Source organism: Mastomys coucha, unplaced genomic scaffold (assembly GCF_008632895.1).
Source record: "Mastomys coucha isolate ucsf_1 unplaced genomic scaffold, UCSF_Mcou_1 pScaffold16, whole genome shotgun sequence".
Lineage (NCBI taxonomy): Eukaryota > Metazoa > Chordata > Mammalia > Rodentia > Muridae > Mastomys > Mastomys coucha.
In genome coordinates this window covers 47,773,653-47,780,238 of record NW_022196898.1, presented here as the reverse complement: position 1 = coordinate 47,780,238, position 6,586 = coordinate 47,773,653, and the positions used below count along the sequence as shown (strand labels likewise).

Sequence of the window (6,586 nt, the reverse complement as noted above, 5' to 3'; positions counted from 1 at the left end):
TAAGATATTTTCTTTATTTACATGTAAATTTCTCCATTCCCAGTTTCCCCTCCAAAAAACAAAGAAACAAACAAAAACAACAAAAACAAACCCCTGTTGCCTCCCACTTCCCCATGCCTGCCACCCCACCCTCTCCCACTTTCTGGCCCTGGCATTCCCCTACACTGGGGCACAGAACCTTCACAGGGCCGAGCTCCTCTCCTCCTATTGATGATTGAATTTGCAATCCTCTACTATACACATGCTGCCTGAACAATCAGACCCCTCCATGTGTAGTCTTTGGTTGGTGGTTGAGACCCTGGGAGCTCTGAGGGTACTACTTAGTTCATATTGTTGTTCGTCCTAAGGGGCTGCAAACCCCTCAGCTCCATTGGTCCTTTCTCCAACTCCTTCACTGGGGACCCTGTACTCAGTTCGATGGATGGCTGTGAGCCTCTACATCTGTGTCAGTCAGATACTGTCAGAGCCTCTCAGGAGATAGCTATATTTAGGCTGGCTTGCCCTTCCTTCAGTCCCTGCTCCATAGTTAATCTCTGCAATTCCTTCCGTGGGTATTTGGTTTCCCCTTTTAAGAAGGAATGAAATGTCCACCTTTTGGTCTTCCTTCTTCTTGAGTTCCTTGTGGAATGTGGATTTTCTTTCTTTCTTCTCCTTCTCCTTCTCTTCCTTCTCCTTCTCCTTCTCCTCCTTCTCCTCCTCCTCCTTCTTCTTCTTGTTCTTGTTGTTCTTGTTCTTGTTGTGCTTCTTCTTCTTCTTCTTCTTCTTCTTCTTCTTCTTCTTCTTCTTCTTCTTCTTCTTCTTCTTCTTCTTCTTCTTCTTCTTCTTTAATGGCCTTTAAGTAAAAATACAAAAATACAGTATTGTATCTTTTAAAACATGATTTACATATTCAGCAAGTTTTAAACTTCCAAATGTGAAACAGTTTTGTGTTATTATAAATCCCCTTTACTTGTGAATGAACCAAAACACAGTTTACTTGACAGTGATATTTATGATGTTGACATCCTTGTAAGGCTTATCGGTTGGGGATTGACTTTAACATTTGAAGGGCTCTTTGGCACATAGCAAGGGGGAAATGCTTAAATAGTTAGAAAACAGCCTAGAGCCTCCCTTTCTTATATCTTTCTAGCAAACTCTAGACTGACTGTCCCTCTTAATAGTTCATTACCACTCCTCATTTGCCACAGTCTTTCCTTACTTTCTGAACTTGTTCTCTTGTTCTCAGGTTATAGTAGAGCTTTCTTTTCTCATGTAGCATACACTTTTCCCTTTTCTCTGTTTTTCAGTTTTTGCATGTATTGGTGTGTATTCTGCATTCTTGTTGTTGGAGTGAAACAAAAACAGCTTAAGAAAACAAGGCCTTATTTTATCTCACTGTCCGTTAGTGCAAGGCCGTTGAGGCAGCAGGAGTTTGAAGATCTGGTCACAGCATCTATAGGAAGCAGAGAATAAGGGCCTGGGAAGTTGGCTCAGCTATTAGGAGCACTTCCTGATCTTCTAGAGGAACCAAATTCACTTCCCAGTACCAACCAGCCTTACAAGCAGCTGTAATTCTACTCCCAAGGGATTCACTATGCCCTTGAAATGTCGGAACACCAAGCAGATACACAGTGTACGTTCATACACTTGGGCAAAACACTAATACAAACAAGATAAAAATAAAATTTAAAGGAGGAGAGGACAATGAAAGGATGTATGTATCTTAGTGCTCAGCTCACTTTCTCCATTTCTATATTGTCTATGATCCCCTGCCCATGGGGTGGTCCCACCCACAATTAAAATAGGACTCCCATACCTACTAGTATAATTGAGATAATCCCCTCAAGCATGCACAGAGGCTCATCTCTCTGGTAATTCTCCATTCTGTCAAGTTGACCATTGACAGAATGAGAACATGTCCCTCTGCTCAGCACAGTAAGGGCTCAGCAGTTCAGCTATGCAACAGGATTCTTCTTACAAAGCAAGGAAAGGAAATACTGTACATGCATAAGATCCTTTGTACTTGTCCATAAATGTAAATGTGACTCCCTTAAACGTTTGAAAAATTACAGGATCACAGTATTTCATATGATAACCACAGAATGGAGGCTTGGCCAGGCACTGAGGAAGACAAGTGTTTCGCTTTCAGCCAAAGCAGCAAAGAAAGATGGGAAAGAATACAAGAGGGAGTGAGTGGAGCATGGGCTGGAGAGGAGAAAGAGGGGGTATTTTAAAGACTCTATCCGAAGTCTAAGCTTCCAAGTATCTGCTATGTGAGAGAAGAAAAATTTGGAAAATGTGTCCATGTACAGTAGTAGAAAATAAATGTCTGTGGCATAAATATGATTCTATTTGTGAAATAATACAACTGGGGAAAGTATATATCTGTTAATATTAAGAACTCTTTTCTCATCAGCCGAGCAAGATGCCCAAAGGAAAGAAGGCAAAGGGGAAGAAGGTGGCCCCGGCCCCCGCTGCCGTCAAGAAACAGGAGGCCAAGAAGGTGGTCAATCCTTTGAGAAGAGGCCCAAGAACTTCGGCATTGGGCAGGACATCTAGCCCCAAAGCGATCTAACACGCTTCGCCAAATGGCCTCGCTACATCAGGCTGCAGCGGCAAAGAGCCATCCTCTATAAGCGTCTCAAAGTACCTCCTGCCATTAACCAGTTCACCCACGCCCTGGACAGACAAACAGCAACTCAGCTGCTTAAGCTGGCCCACAAGTACAGGCCAGAGACAAAGCAGGAGAAGAAGCAAAGGCTACTGGCCCGTGCTGAGAAGAAAGCTGCTGGCAAAGGGGACGTCCCAACTAAGAGACCACCTGTCCTCCGAGCAGGAGTCAATACAGTCACCACCTTGGTGGAGAACAAGAAGGCTCAGCAGGTGGTGATTGCCCATGATGTAGACCCCAGTGAACTGGTGGTTTTCTTGCCTGCCCTGTGTCGAAAGATGGGGGTGCCCTACTGCATCATCAAGGGAAAGGCTAGATTGGGGCGCCTGGTCCACAGGAAGGCATGCACCACTGTTGCCTTCACGCAGGTTAACTCGGAAGACAAGGCTGCTCTGGCTAAGCTGGTGGAAGCTATTAGGACCAATTATAATGACAGATACGATGAGATCTGTTGCCACTGGGGAGGCAATGTCCTGGGTCCTAAGTCTGTGGCTCGAATTGCCAAGCTGGAAAAGGCAAAGGCTAAAGAACTGGCCTCTAAATTGGGTTAAATGTACACTAAGTTTTCTGTACATAAATATAATTACAAAGTTAAAAAAAAGAACTCTTCTCTCTATGAGTGAGATTTCTAAACTATCGATAATCTTTAGTGAGAAATTCAGTTGCATTCATAAGCTGTATGTATACCTGCAGTGAATATTCATGGACAGGAAACACAACTTTGATAAAATGATACTAATTTTATATGATAGTATGATAGTAATGTTTACTATTTTTAGCATGTAGGAAATAACGCCAACCACAAGCCTAGCAAATACGTTTCTAGCTTCTAATGCACAGTGGCTGTCTGTACAAGAAATTGCTTTGGCATGCGTGCCAACCAAAAGAAAACCACCAAACACACACCAGTGACCTCCTGTCACTCTAGACATGTGAGTTTACCTGGTTAGGACAATAATTTGACTGTGGGTGAAATAAAGGAGCCAGAGTGTGCAAAACCTTTGAAAGGAGCAACAGACATAACCATAAAAGCAATAAGACTCAGTGCACATGCACAGGCCACAGTGCTAATCTGAGCCCACTCTGACCTTTGATCAGCTGGCTTTCCACTTTTGCAGTAAAGATCCAAAATACATTTCAAAATGTTTTAAGCAAATGGCATATTGTAAATGGTCCCATGTAAGCTTAACTCTCACTCTACATCATGACGTTTTCTCATCTATTTTCAATGTCTTTCCCCCTTAAGCACATATATATACACAGAATATTTTCTCAACAATTGAAGAAATTTGACTTTTTAATGAAATAAAAGTGACTACAGTCAGTTGGAGAAGCACAGGCCAGTGTATCCAGTGAAAATTCCCCCAAGGACAAGGATAATTTTCTAGTTTTTGTTGTTGTTGTTGTTGTTGTTGTTGCTTTTTGTATAACTGTATATTTGTTTGTTTATGTATATATTCAAAATTGTTATTGTTGAATTTTTATCAGTATATTCTTGTATGGCTCATGCTTGAAATTGAAATTTCTGTGTGTTATATTTCCCCTTTTGACATCAACCTGTCCTTTCCTTCTTTTAATGTTTTGTTAGCAGCACACATGACTTCCTTATTTTGCTTCTTTTTTTTTTTTCCACATGCACACCCAGTCACTGGCATTTACTCTGTGCAGAAATATATTTTAACTTGAAATAATTTCCACACCTACTTTGTTTAAAGAGCAGCTACGAAACATTAAATTTAATTTATGAATCCCTCTATTTGTGTTCCAGTTCCCTGCATGTGTACGCACGCGCGCGCGCACACACACACACACACACACAGACACACACGCACTGTGTTGCTGCTGTGTCTCTATATGGCAATGACATTAGAGTTTCTGGCAAAAGGCAATGTATAATCAATTATCACCTGTCATAAATGGCTTTTAAGATCCAGCCAGGTATTTCGGAAATAGTGCTTAGCTCCAGCAAGGAGGAAAAAAGTCTCCCCCTGAAAGCAATGCAGCCCTCAGACTCAATCCTCTATCCAAAGAAGTTTCGACAGCTTTCAGCTTAGTCAATACAAAACAGCCTCTTGCAACTTACATCTGAGAAAATCTGTTTTAGCATTTCAAAAACTGGTTTATTGATATGACTGTTGCTAAGGAATGACAGCAAAGCCTTAATCATCTTTTTCCCCTTCTGTAGGGAAATATGAGTCTTCCCAGAGCCAGTTACTAGTCAATGCCTGATCTTGTTTTTGCTGTAATGTTTAGTTTGATTTCAAACTCACCCACTGAGAAGAACTGGAGTTTGGCCCCTCTGATCCCACTGCAGATACACTTTCTTTCCTCCTCCTTCTTCCTGAAGTTCTTCTGAAAGATAAAACTCAGCCATTATCTGTCCTTCCAGCCAGAGAAAAATATCAATACCCAACCCAAATGTAGTTGTACATTTTCAAATCTCAAAATTTTATCCACACCAGGAATTCAATAAATGCTACTAAAACATAAACAGTTTTCGCGAATGATGTGAGTATTAACAGATGACTTCAAGCCAAACCTCCCCACCAGTAACTTTACTATGCTGGTCTTGCTGGGTGGACGCTCTGAAGATGGCTGTATTTCTGCAGGTTCAATCCTTCATTCGTGAAGGCTGAATTAGATAGCCTGATGATGATTTTCAACTTTAGCATCTTCAGTGCTTCTGGTCCGCCTTTAAAAGAAAACGCTTTCCTAAGCCTCCAGAGGGCAGCCCCATACCAGATGTTTTGAAGGATACAGTCAGTCAGTTGGGAAGAAAGACGTGGACTCCGCCCTTTGCTCAGGCCAATGGAAAGCTGACTGAGTATATCGGCTGTCCTGTAGGGATCTGAGTTGGGGTGAGTATGGGGCAGAATTAAGCTGTCCATATCGATGTCTAAGTAATCAAAGATTATAGCTGGACGTCTCACTTATGATAGTCTTCATTTCAGTAGTGCCCCAAGGCATGCAGACATTAATCCCATAAACTGGCCATAGATTATAGATTATGTAACTCTAATCTGAGCCTTTGGGTTTAAAGTAATAAAATTATATATGATTACATAATTGTATATGAGTTTCTTAATAAAAATATGCCCTAAAGAAATAAACAATTTGACTCAGACATCTGCATTTTTAAATTCATACATGCAGTTCTCTTAGCTATCTGTGGCTCACATCCTAAGGCTATAGTTACTTAACAGAACATCTTAGAAACTATAGGACCCAGGATTTTGTAAAGTTTCCCCTCTTAGTTTTTGTGGGTCTCTGTATATTTGTATTCTTTTCTTCTAAAAGGTAAAGAGCAGGAAACATTCTCCACCGGTAGACCAACATACTGACATTTTCAAGTGGGTTAGTTACAGTGATAGAAGTAACACTAGTCATACTTGTTAATGTTTCCAAGGTGAATGGGAATCTATGGTTTCTAGGAAAGTTATGTTTTAGGAGCATAGATAAGCATATACAACTGGATTTGCTCTCTCTTTTTCTCTCTCTCTCCCCCTCCCTCCCTCCTGCTTTCTCTCCTCTCCCTCCCTCCTCTCTCTGTGTTGTACACTGGTGACATTCATAAACTACAGTTACCATAGTCTTGTCTTCTAATATACCCAGCTATCAACGCATGCTGCTAGTCTCACATTAAAATCATGACCACTGACTTCAGGTGAGCTCTCAGCTGCCAGAGATCACTACTCTATTTCTTTTTGCTACCCACCCCCTCACCCTTCTGTATCTCTTGTCTTTTTCTTTCTCTTGTAGCACCTCATTCAACTTCCCTAAGTTCCCAACATAGCTACCTTCACACATATGTTCCCACCACTGATCATATGAAACATATAACTCTCTATTCCCATTGTTTTCTTTCAGTTTTCTGGTTAAGGCTGTGCTAAAAACTCTGACCTCTAACCCTATAACTGGACACCAACCTCTCTCTTT

At 41.3% G+C, this 6,586-nt stretch overlaps 1 pseudogene; it reads left to right on the top strand.

Annotated features, from left to right (window-relative positions):
- The first annotated feature begins 2,404 nt into the window (after positions 1-2,404).
- On the top strand, positions 2,405-3,243 carry LOC116094206 (annotated as a pseudogene).
- The last annotated feature ends 3,343 nt before the right edge of the window (positions 3,244-6,586 follow it).